At 53.2% G+C, this 12,773-nt stretch overlaps 1 non-coding gene across 13 annotated transcripts in view; it reads left to right on the top strand.

Annotated features, from left to right (window-relative positions):
• The window catches only part of LOC100279990 (uncharacterized), a 34,351-nt gene extending 21,938 nt beyond the window's left edge, over positions 1 to 12,413 (top strand). For 10 of the 13 annotated variants that reach the window (XR_004852572.1, XR_004852574.1, XR_004852576.1 and 7 more), the window contains 9 exons: positions 8,150 to 8,611; positions 8,739 to 8,894; positions 9,854 to 9,913; positions 9,998 to 10,300; positions 10,410 to 10,564; positions 11,062 to 11,242; positions 11,322 to 11,447; positions 11,573 to 11,950; positions 12,040 to 12,413. This is a non-coding gene — a transcript (uncharacterized protein). The remainder of the gene's footprint in view (positions 1 to 8,149; positions 8,612 to 8,738; positions 8,895 to 9,853; positions 9,914 to 9,997; positions 10,301 to 10,409; positions 10,565 to 11,061; positions 11,243 to 11,321; positions 11,448 to 11,572; positions 11,951 to 12,039) is intronic. The other 3 variants (XR_002264840.2, XR_002264834.2, XR_002264839.3) reach the window with 3 other exon arrangements.
• Positions 12,414 to 12,773: the final 360 nt, after the last annotated feature.

Below are 12,773 nucleotides of genomic sequence, written 5' to 3'. Positions count from 1 at the left end.
AAGATGGCTTCGGCCCCGTAGACCAGGAAGAACGGCGTGAAACCCGCGGCTCGGCTCGGCGTTGTCCTCAGGCTCCAGACCACCGAGGGGAGTTCCTTCATCCATCGCTTGCCGAACTTGTTGAGGTCGTTGTAAATTCGGGGCTTGAGCCCTTGTAGAATCATGCCGTTGGCACGCTCTACTTGCCCATTCGACATGGGATGAGCCACGGCGGCCCAGTCCACCCGGATGTGGTGATCCTCGCAAAAATCCAAGAATTTTCTGCCGGTGAACTGGGTACCGTTGTCGGTGATGATGGAGTTTGGGACCCCGAAGCGATGGATGATGTTGGTGAAGAACGCCACCGCCTGCTCGGACCTGATGCTATTCAGGGGTCGGACCTCGATCCACTTGGAGAATTTGTCGATGGCGACCAGCAGGTGCGTGTAGCCCCCGGGCGCCTTCTGCAAGGGACCGACGAGGTCCAGACCCCATACAGCAAAGGGCCAGGTGATGGGTATCGTCTGCAGAGCCTGAGCGGGCAGGTGGGTGTGCTTCGCATAGAATTGGCACCCTTCGCAGGTGCGGACAATTCTAGTGGCGTCAGCCACCGCCGTTGGCCAGTAGAAGCCTTGCCGGAAAGCATTCTCGACAAGAGCTCGAGGCGCTGCATGATGGCCGCAAGCCCCCGAGTGTATTTCTTGCAGGAGTTCCTGACCTTCGGCGATGGAGATGCATCGCTGGAGGATGCCCGAGGGGCTGCGGTGGTTGAGCTCCTCCTCATCGCCCAGCAAGACGAACGACTTGGCGCGTCGCGCTACCCGCCGAGCCTCGGCTTGGTCGAGGGGTAGCTCTCCTTGGCGGAGATATTGCAGGTACGGGGTCTGCCAATTTCGATCAGGCGTGGCCCCGTTCTGCTCCTTGACGTACAGTGCCTCGCCCTCGGGGGCCGAGGGTACCTCGGGCTGAACCGAGGACGCCTCGGGCTGAGCCGAGGGTACCTCGGGCTGGACCGAGGGTGCCTCGGGCTCGGGCGTGTCGTTGATCTTGACGGAGGGTTGATGCAGATCCTGGGAGAAGACATCCGGGGGAACCGTCGTTCGCCCCGAGGCTATTTTTGCCAGCTCGTCCGCAGTCTCGTTGTAGCGCCGAGCGATGTGGTTAAGCTCGAGCCCGTAGAACTTGTCTTCCAGGCGCCGAACCTCATCGCAGTAGGCCTCCATCTTCGGGTCGCGGCAGTGGGAGTTCTTCATGACTTGGTCGATGACGAGCTGCGAGTCACCGCGGGCGTCGAGGCGTCTGACCCCTAGCTCGATGGCGATCCGCAACCCGTTGACCAGAGCCTCGTACTCAGCCACATTGTTGGACGCCGGGAAATGGAGGCGTAGCACGTAGCGTAGGTGTTTCCCGAGGGGCGAGATGAAGAGCAGGCCCGCGCCGGCTCCCGTCTTCATCAGCGACCCGTCGAAAAACATGGTCCAGAGCTCCGGTTGGATCGGAGCCGTCGGCAGCTGGGTGTCGACCCATTCGGCTACGAAGTCCGCCAATACCTAGGATTTGATGGCCTTCCGAGGGGCGAACGAGATTGTCTCGCCCATGATTTCCACCGCCCACTTTGCGATCCTGCCCGAGGCCTCTCGGCACTGGATGATCTCCCCCAGGGGGAAGGATGACACCACAGTTACCGGATGAGACTCGAAGTAATGTCGCAACTTTCGCCTCGTCAGGATCACTGCATACAGCAGCTTCTAAACTTGTGGGTAGCGGGTCTTGGTTTCGGACAGTACCTCGCTGACGAAGTAAACTGGCCTCTGAACGGGCAATGCATGCCCCTCTTCTTGCCTCTCGACCACAATCGCGGCGCTAACCACCTGAGTGGTCGCGGCGACGTAGACCAAGAGGGCTTCTCCATCAGCTAGGGGCACCAAGATAGGCGCCTTTGTAAGGAGCGCCTTCAGGTTCCCGAGAGCTTCCTCGGCCTCAGGGGTCCAAGCGAAACACTCGGCCTTCCTTAAGAGGCGGTACAGAGGCAGACCTCTTTCGCCGAGGCGTGAGATGAAGCGGCTCAGGGCCGCGAGACATCCCATGACCCTCTGTACGCCTTTTAAGTCCTTGATGGGCCCCATGCTGGTGATAGCTGCGATCTTCTCCGGGTTGGCTTCGATGCCTCGCTCGGAGACGATGAACCCCAAGAGCATGCCCTGGGGCACCCCGAAGACACACTTCTCGGGATTGAGCTTGACGCCTTTCGCTTTGAGACATCGGAATGTCACTTCAAGGTCGGAGAGGAGGTCGGAAGCCTTCCTTGTCTTGACTACGATGTCATCGACGTAGGCCTCGACTGTGCGACCGATGTGTTCGCCGAACACATGGTTCATGCACCGCTGGTACGTCGCGCCCGCATTCCTCAAACCGAACGGCATGGTGACATAGCAGTACATGCCGAAGGGCGTGATGAAAGAAGTCGCGAGCTGGTCGGACTCTTTCATCCGGATTTGGTGATACCCTGAGTAGGCATCGAGGAAGGACAGGGTTTCGCACCCAGCAGTGGAATCCACGATTTGATCGATGCGAGGTAGAGGGTAGGGAACCTTCAGACATGCTTTGTTGAGACCAGTGTAGTCTACACACATCCGCCATTTCCCCCCTTTCTTTCTCACAAGCACAGGATTGGCAAGCCATTCGGGATGGAATACCTCTTTGATGAACCCTGCTGCCATTAGCTTGTGGATCTCCTCGCCTATCACTCTGCGCTTCTCCTCGTCGAATCGGCGCAGAGGCTGCCTAACGGGTCGGGCTCCGGCCCGAATATCCAGCGAGTGCTCGGCGACATCCCTCGGTATGTCGGGCATGTCCGAGGGACTCCACGCAAAGACGTCGGCGTTTGCGCGGAGAAAGTCGACGAGCACTGCTTCCTATTTGGGGTCGAGCCCGGAACCGATCCGGATCTGCTTGGAGGTGTCGCCACTGGGGTCGAGAGGGACGGCCTTAACCGTCTCCGCTGGCTCGAAGTTGCCGGCATGACGCTTCACGTCTGGCACCTCTTTGGAGAGGTTCTCCATGTCGGCGATGAGGGCCTCGGACTCGGCGAGGGCCTCGGCGTACTCCACGCACTCCACGTCGCATTCGAACGCGTGTTTGTACGTGGGGCCGACGGTGATGACCCCGTTGGGGCCCGGCATCTTGAGCTTTAGGTAGGTGTAGTTGGGGACGGCCATGAACTTCGCGTAGCATGGCCTCCCCAGTACCGCGTGGTAGGTTCCTCGGAACCCGACCACCTCGAACGTCAAAGTCTACCTTCGGAAGTTGGAGGGCGTTCCGAAGCAGACGGGAAGGTCGAGTCGTCCGAGGGGCTGGACGCGCTTCCCAGGAATGATCCCGTGGAAGGGCGCAGCGCCTGCTCGGACGGAGGACAGATCGACGCGCAGGAGCCTGAGGGTCTTGGCGTAGATGATGTTGAGGCAGCTGCCCCCGTCCATCAGGACCTTGGTGAGCCTGACGTTGCCGACGATGGGGTCGACGACGAGCGGGTATTTCCCCGGGCTCGGCACGTGGTCAGGGTGGTCAGCTTGGTCGAAGGTGATGGGCTTGTCGGACCAGTCTAGGTAGACTGGCGCCGCCACCTTCACCGAGCAGACCTCCCGGCGCTCTTGCTTGCGATGCCGAGCCGAGGCATTCGCCGCATGCCCACCGTAGATCATGAAGCAGTCGCGGACCTCGGGGAACTCTCCTGCTTGGTGATCTTCCTTTTTGTCGTCGTCGTGGGCCCTGCCACCCTCCGCTGGTGGCCCGGTCCTGTGGAAGTGGCGACGAAGCATGACGCACTCCTCGAGGGTGTGCTTGACGGGCCCCTGATGATAGGGGCACGGCTCCTTGAGCATCTTGTCGAAGAGGTTAGCACCTCCGGGGGGCTTCCGAGGGTTCTTGTACTCGGCGGCGGCGACAAGGTCCGCGTCGGCGGCGTCGCGTTTCGCTTGCGACTTCTTCTTGCCTTTCTTCTTGGCGCCGCGCGGAGTAGACGCCTCGGGAGCCTCTTCCGATGGGCGGCCCTGGGGCTGCTTGTCCTTTCGGAAGATAGCCTCGACCGCCTCCTGGCCAGAGGCGAACTTGGTGGCGATGTCCATCAGCTCGCTCGCCCTGGTGGGGGTCTTGCGACCCAACTTACTCACCAGGTCGCGGCAGGTGGTGCCAGCAAGGAACGCGCCGATGACATCCGAGTCGGTGATGTTGGGCAGCTCGGTGCGCTGCTTCGAGAATCGCCGGATGTAGTCCCGAAGAGACTCTCCCGGCTGTTGCCGGCAGCTTCGGAGGTCCCAGGAATTTCCGGGGCGCACGTACGTGCCCTGGAAATTGCCGGCGAAGGCTTGGACCAAGTCATCCCAGTTGGAGATCTGCCCCGGAGGCAGGTGCTCCAACCAGGCGCGAACAGTGTCGGAGAGGAACAGGGGGAGGTTGCGGATGATGAGGTTGTCGTCGTCCGTTCCACCCAGTTGGCAGGCCAGGCGGTAGTCTGCGAGCCACAGTTCCGGTCTCGTTTCCCCCAAGTACTTTGTGATAGTAGTTGGGGGTCAGAACCGGGTCGGGAACGGCGCCCGTCGGATGGCCCGACTGAAGGCCTGCGGACCGGGTGGTTCGGGCGAGGGACTCCGATCCTCCCCGCTGTCGTAGCGTCCCCCACGCCTGGGGTGGTAGCCTCGGCGCACCCTTTCGTCGAGGTGGGCCCGACGGTCGCGACGATGGTGCTCGTTGCCGAGGTGGCCCGGGGCCGCAGGCGCGGTGTTGCGCGTACGCCCGGTGTAGACCGAGGCTTCCCGCATGAATCGGGAAGTCGCGGCATGAGGTTCCGAGGGGTATCCCTGCCTTCGGGAGGCAGAGCTCTCGGCCCGTCGGACCGCAGCGCCTTCCAGGAGATTCTTGAGCTCTCCCTGGATTCGCCGACCCTCGGTGGTTGATGGCTCCGGCATCACGCGGAGGAGCATCGCTGCGGCTGCCAGGTTCTGACCGACCCCGCTGGATGCGGGTGGCGGCCTGACCCTGACGTCATTGGCGACGCGGTGCTGGAAACCCTGGGGCGGGTGACGTATTTCTCCGGCCGGGGGTTGGCCCGCCCATACCTGCCCGACGTCCCAGCGGATCGACTCAAGCGCTCCTGCTCCCTCGTCGAGCCTGGACTGCGCCCCGCGGACTTGCTCGAACTGTGGGTCGTGACCCCCCGCCGGAATGGGGACCACAGCTAGCTCCCGCGGGATGTCAGCGCGAGGCACCGGCCTAGGGAGATCACCGTCCTCCGGCATGCCGAGATGGTTGCCTTCGGAGGGATCCCCTAGCTCGACGTGGAAACATTCGCGGCTTGGGCCGCAGTCCTCGTCGTCAAGGCTGCGGCTACCGTCGGAACAGTCGGAGAGGCAGTAGTCACATGCGGTCATAAAGTCCCGCATGGCACTGGGGTTGCCAAATCCAGAGAAATCCCAACAGATGCTGGGATCGTCATCTTCCTCGGACCCAGAGGGCCCGTAGGTCGAAACGTCCGTCAATCGGTCCCAAGGCGACCGCATACGAAACCCCAGAGGGGTTGCACTCGCCTCAACGAGAGCGCCCGCCAAAGCGAGGTCGCTAGGCGGGTTGAGGCCGAGTCGAAATGACGTAGGATGGGAATCAGTCAGTACCTTTTGGTCGACGAGGAGCGACATAGTCACGTCGGGGACTGATTGCACCGTCGTCTTAGGTACGAGGGCGACGTCCTGCAAGCCCTCCGCGAGCGCGCTGGCGTCGTCCACTTGCTCGGGATTGGTGTGTCGCGGGGGGACGGTGCTCGCCTTCGTCTCAAACGCGAGGTCGACGCCCGATGCATCCCCCGTTGGGGCGCTGGGGACGTCGATTCGCTCGATAGCCGACGAAGCGCGGCCTCCCGCTTGGCCTTGGTTGCCCCGCCTCCTCCTCCGTTGGCGGGGGAGAGGACGGGGCGAGCTCGAATGTTGTTCTTCCACCACGCGGGGAAGGTGTTGTCGATTCCGCCGCCGGCGGGCGGGTTGTCGGCCGCCATTGTCGTTGTCGCGCGGCGGTGGAAGGAGTATCATGTCGTAGCTGCCGTCGAAGTACATGAACTCAAGACTCCCGAAACGGAGCACCGTCCCGGGCCAGAGAGGTTGCAGGAGACTGCCCATCTGGAGCTTGACGGGAAGCTGTTCGTCACACGCAGCAGGCCCCTACCTGGCACGCCAAATGTCGGCGTCTCGAGACCGGGGGGTCCCTAAGCCGACGAGTGAGTGTGCCGCGTACCCCAGCCCAGATGGGTCGAGCGCGTGGGCGAGCGCGAAGGGGGGAAATGAGGTGGCCGGAGACGGGCGTGAGAGAGGTGGAAATCCCGCAGCCTTCGTGTTCGTCCCGCGCCCAGATCGGGTGCGCTTGCAGTAGGGGGTTACAAGCGTCCACGCGGGTGAGGGAAGCGAGCGGCCCCAAGAGAGTGTCTGTCCCGTCCTCGTCCCCGCGCGGCCAAACTTCTCTAAGAAGGCCCTGGTCCTTCCTTTTATAGGCGTAAGGAGAGGATCCAGGTGTACAATGGGGATGTAGCAGAGTGCTACGTGTCTAGCGAAGGGAGAGCTAGCGCCCTAAGTACATGCCAATGTGGCAGCCGGAGAGATCTTGGCACCCTGCTGGTGTGATGTCGTGGCTGTCGGAGGAGCAACGGAGCCTGGCGGAGGGACAGCTGTCGGAGCGGTCGAGTCCTTGCTGACGTCCCCCTGCTTCCGTAAGGGAGCTGAGAGCCGCCGTCGTCACAGGGCTTGCGGGGCGCCATCATTGCCTATCTGGCGGAGCTAGCCAGATGGGACACCGGTCTTGTTCTCTGCGGCCCGAGTCGGCTCGGGGTAGGGTGATGATGGCGCTTCCTGTTGACGTGGCGGGCCTGTGCCCTAGGTCGGGCGACGTGGAGGTTCCTCCGAAGCCGAGGTCGAGTCTGTCTTCCATGGCCGAGGCCGAGCCCGAGCCCCTGGGTCGGGCGAGGCGGAGATCGTTCGGCAGAGGCCAGGGCGAAGTCCGAGCCCTGGGGTCGGGCGGAGCGGAGTTCGTCGTCTTCTGGGGATGAGCCCGAGTCCGAGCCCTGGGTCGGGCGGAGCGGAGTTCGTCGTCTTCTGGGGCTGAGCCCGAGTCCGAGCCCTAGGTCGGGCGGAGCGGAGTTCGCCGTCTTCCGGGGCTTAGCCCGAGTCCGAGCCCTGGGTCGGGCGGAGCGGAGTTCGCCGTCTTCCGAGGCTTAGCCCGAGTCCGAGCCCTGGGTCGGGCGGAGCGGAGTTCGCCGTCTTCCGGGGCCTAGCCCGAGTCCGAGCCCTGGGTCGGGCGGAGCGGAGTTCGCCGTCTTCCGGGGCTTAGCCCGAGTCCGAGCCCTGGGTCGGGCGGAGCGGAGTTCGCCGTCTTCCGGGGCTTAGCCCGAGTCCGAGCCCTGGGTCGGGCGGAGCGGAGTTCGCCGTCTTCCGGGGCCTAGCCCGAGTCCGAGCCCTGGGTCGGGCGGAGCGGAGTTCGCCGTCTTCCGGGGCCTAGCCCGAGTCCGAGCCCTAGGTCGGGCGGAGCGGAGTTTCCTATGGCGCCTTTGGCAAGGCCTGACTGCCTATCAGTCTCACTCTGTCAAGTGGCACTGCAGTCGGAGTGGCGCAGGCGACGCTGTCCTTCTGTCAGACCGGTCAGTGGAGCGGCGAAGTGACGGCGGTCACTTCGGCTCTGCCGGGGGGCGCGCGTCAGGATAAAGGTGTCAGGCTACCTTTGCGTTAAATGCTTCTGCGACTCGGTCGGTCGGCGCGGCGATTTAGTCAGGGTTGCTTCTTAGCGAAGGCAAGGCCTCGGGCGAGCCGGAGATGTGTCCGCCGTTAAAGGGGGGCCTCGGGCGAGACGGAAATCCCTCGGGGTCGGCTGCCCTTGCCCGAGGCTAGGCTCGGGCGAGGCGTGATCGAGTCGCTCGTATGGACTGATCCCTGACTTAATCGCACCCATCAGGCCTCTGCAGCTTTATGCTGATGGGGGTTACCAGCTGAGAATTAGGCGTCTTGAGGGTACCCCTAATTATGGTCCCCGACAGAATGAAAGGCAACGTCAAGCTATAGTCAGAAAAGGATTTTCTAGTATTCTTGACATGGCAATTGATGCAATTGGATGTCGAACACTTCTCTGTTGGCTCATGCAGAAGCTAGACCCCAGGGACATGACTCTTCGTATTGGTCCAGACAAAGAACTCAAAATCACCAAGCAGACTGTCCATCAGATATTGGGTCTTCCAAATTTGGGTGGTGGAAAGCCCCTTAATATTAATGAAGCGAACGCTGCGGCAACACTTCGGGCCTCATTGAATATTACCAAGGATGAGTTTGTTATTTCAAAGCTCCAAGATAGACTGAGGCTAGGCCAGGATGATGATCTTTCTATCAGATGTTTTTTTCTCATTCTCTTCAACCGGCTGCTATTCCCAACAGCTAGCTGGTCTATTTCTTTCAATGAGGTTGTACTTACAGAAGAAATGGAGCGATTCCCTCAAATTGATTGGTGCCATCTAATTTTTAGTGACTTATGTGAGGCTGCCCAGAGATGGCACAACAGGAGCATTAACAATGTGTCGGCGACGATATATGGCTGTTCCATCATTGTTCTTGTAAGTTTCAAAATTAAGTTGTCAAATCTTTTATTAGATTATTCATTTGCAATTTGAAAATACATAGACATATTATGTGTTTACGTTCATTTGTATATGACTCTCATGAAATATTTATATTATGTAGCTGTATTATTTGGATCATTTGCATCATGCTGCTGCTCCAAACAACAAAAATGGCACTCCACGCATAAAGTATTTTAATAAGAATATTATAAGGGCGTTGTCAATGGCCGATAAGCGGAAGCCTCGCCAGGGTGGTGAACCATTTGGTGTTTGCCCTGTGAGTCTTCATTTCTTCTATCATATTTTTCCTGTTCTTTATAACAATGTTATTTACAACTAGTTACATAATTATTAATTTTGATTCTGTTTCATCAGTTTCGTAGCCTATTAGTTAGCTTGTACCTTTGAACCCAAAATGTGCATTATGTCTTTACACTAAGACCTGACCTAGTACAAGTTATAAAACATTAAGTAGCCCTTTCTGAAAATAAAACTCCATGGTTGGGTTACCAAGTTGATCCAAAGTAATAATTTTTGGGAGCACCATTTATGATTAACTTTGTCTTAGATATTATATAATTACCCTCTAGTAGACTAGTACTACTGCATGGATTTGCTTGACTCATCTTACTGGCTGTTATTGCGCATTCTTGCATTTTCTTTGTAAAGTAAATATTCTGATCAAACTCGAGCCATGAACAGTACTGCAAATGGGTGTGGTGAGGGACTATTTGTCTGTTTGATTGGGATCTGCCAGGCATTGATCATGACCCCAAGCAGATGAAATTGTGCGCCTTGGAGCACTGCCTGTGCCTGGCAGGTTTCCTAGGGATCCCAAGCAAACAGCCACTGAAAGTATATATTCATGTCGAAATGTTTTCTTGCGTTCACTATAATATGCCTGGCAGGTTTCCTAGGGATCCCAAGCAAACAGCCACTGAAAGTATATATTCATGTAGAAATGTTTGCTTGCGTTTACTATAATATGGCTCCCTATCAAATCTATATTACATTTAGAATGTCCTGATAAATAAGAGGTGTCAGGATTGCTATCCTTGTATATGGAATCTGAAACTTGCAGTATGCATGGCTGGATGGTTTGAAATATAGTCTGTGGTCTTCTTTTCTTTTTTAGTTGGAATACACATCTTGATTTTAGTAGTCATATAACGATATCAATTCATGCCATGCGTCAATCCATATACATAATTATTAATTTTGATCCTGTTTCATCAGTTTCGTAGCAGCAGTGAGACATGTTACGTCTCAAAATCGCCAACTACTTGCCAGATTGAGGTTAGGTCATATACCCACTATGATCTTTGTTTGTCTGTTGCTTTACCATACTTATCATATCATTATTATCTTTTTTTACTTCAGTTTCCTATGAGGCCAGAAACTTTTGATGAAGACCCAAATCAACATGATCGACTTCCCAATATAATCATCCAACTCCCTCTTATGCAAGACTTGATGGCAAATAAGATTCAGATGCTTCCTGTACATCAACGCCAGAAGTTCCAAGCTACGTTGATTGATTATGACTTAGAGGTTGGCAAAATATTTGCCTCTATCAAGCAATGTTTGAATACTATTGGTACAAAGCAGTCCAATCTAGCCGCTACATTTGGAGAATTGATTGATGAGGTTCTTCGGGCCGATGAATCTGTTACACCAAATACTGTTAGTATTTAAGCTTTACTTATATATCTTTTCTGTCTTGATATCTTGCATTTCATGTTTACATATTCTCATTAACGTATACTTCATATTTTTTGTGCGGCAAGGTCAGACAGTGGTAGGTGGCACAGTTGAAAATGATTCTGGACCAGTATTTGACAAGACTCCTATTGGGAGTGTTTCTGCACCAGGTCTCTTCTTATCTGAATTAGAATGTGCTCGCGCTCTTCGGGCATACTTGTGTTCTAGGTTCATTGAATTGGACAGGTACATAATTTTCAATTTCTTTGACTTGGCATATTTTTTAATTCTTTTTAATTCTGATTGAACAACATTGTGGCAATGGTATTGATACTATTAAGTTTTATTCAATCTTTGCACCCAAATATTTAGCATTGAATAGAAGCGAAAGCAAAATAGCTATACACATGACTGAACTTTGAGTTGTAGCTTCTATAGAACATTGCCTTGAGCATCCACTTTCCTTCTGTCAGCTCCAACAGCAGGCTGTGCCAGACATTCAAAAGTCAAAAACAGCAAGTTTACATAAAAGAGAAAAACAGAAAATTGAAATACTAGAATTCCCATTATTATGGCTGAGAGAGGGTGGTCAAGTTGCATATTATGTAATTTTGTATCTCATTGTTCCCATATAGTACCTTCAATTCAATGGTCAAGTTTCATATATATTATGTAATTTATATCTCATTTATACAAATAACATTTGTTTCTATTTGTTGTATGCTCAATCTTTTCTTATGTAGAAATATAATTGACTTTGGTGAACATCGCGCCAATTGTTGTGACATACAACAATCTTTTGCTGATGGCGCATGTCTCGACAACGTGTTTATGCAATGTGTCATTGAGTGTGTCCGCGATGACTGGTCTAAACATATTCCTCCACTCAATGCTCACCAGCTCATTCTAGATGTTAATGTTGGGGTATGACTTCTACATTTATACCTCTTTTTTAAATGCATATCTTTAATGGAAATTACATAATACTTCTCTATCCTATTAGGCTATATTGAACTTTGAGGAGCAGGAGCAACATAGTAAGTCTCCTCGTCCATTTGACCCTTCAGTTTTGGAGAGTTACCTATTGAAGACACTGCCTTCTTTCAAGCAGCTGGATGACTACAAATCAGTTAATTTCTGTTCCTTCACCCTCCACACTCTCACCTCATTTTGCTGCATTTAAATTTTAATCCAATCATCCATATCAACCTTAGTGTATTAAACATTTGTTATTTCCATTTTGTGTGCATGTAGATAATGGTACCCATGCTACGATCTGGACATTGGACATTGTATGTTGTTAATCTTCAGATTGGACGCATACATGTGTTAGATTCCAACCCTTATGGACCAGAGATGGGTGGGACTATCTGGAAAAATTACCATTGTATACCTATGGATTTGGGTGATAGGAAGGTTTCATGGGCCATGTTAATGATGAGTAGGCTCAATCTAGCTATTCAAAATGCTCGACCAAGATCAGCTCTCCCTGCTTTTTTGAAGTACCCTATTGAACTCATGAATAACTGCCCAACAATGAAATTGGGGTCTAATGATTGTGGATTCTTTGTCATGAGATATATGCAGAACTACGACTACATGGTTGGAGCTATGAATGCAGTCATTGATCCGGTACATAATACATAGATAGTTTTTTTGTTGTTATGACATAATGTATGTACAGTTATGTCTAACTCACCTTTCCTTATATTTGTTTGCAGGATAATTCAGAGGACATTCGCTCTCTTGTACTGCATTACCTAATATTCCATCGACTAAATAGAAACAGCTTCGTGGTCTCCCATCTGGACAGATTCAAGTTCTCTCAGTAGTAGCCTAGTATAGTTTACTATCTTAATATTAGTATGAACATCATGGTCTGATGGCTTTTGGTGGCTTCAAGTTATCTCAGTTCTAGCTTAGTTTAGGGTAGTGTCACTGAATGGTGTTCATGTACATATTGGTATGTTGGCTTATGTTAGGATTCAGATAATACTTATGTCCATATGCAGCTCTTAGCAAACTCTTATATATATCATACCAGATATGTTTTAGATGGTTATATTTATATATGATAGTTCTGCACTTTATCATTTGTCTTATGGTTTTTATATCTTATTCAGTGATGTTCTTCATTTATATGCTTTATTTCTAAGTTCATTTATTCAGTCTTTTCAGTTATTCTCTGGATTGATTATGGAAAAACCTGATACTGTTTATGCATATTACTGAACATGTTTATGTTTTTTTGTATACTTATTTACTTTATGCGCATGTTTATCCAGCTTCATTGTGCTGCTTATCTTTGATCAGTTCTGTTCAATATTTTCAATAATTCCTTGTATTGACTATGCAAAAAATCCGATAATGTTTACGTATATAAATGAACAGGTTTACCTTGTTTTATGTACTTATTTACTGAATGCGCCTATCTTTGTTTATCCAGTGTTAATGT

Source organism: Zea mays, chromosome 9 (assembly GCF_902167145.1).
Source record: "Zea mays cultivar B73 chromosome 9, Zm-B73-REFERENCE-NAM-5.0, whole genome shotgun sequence".
Lineage (NCBI taxonomy): Eukaryota > Viridiplantae > Streptophyta > Magnoliopsida > Poales > Poaceae > Zea > Zea mays.
Note: the sequence above shows the minus strand (reverse complement) of the source record. Positions and strands in the feature narration are given on the sequence as shown.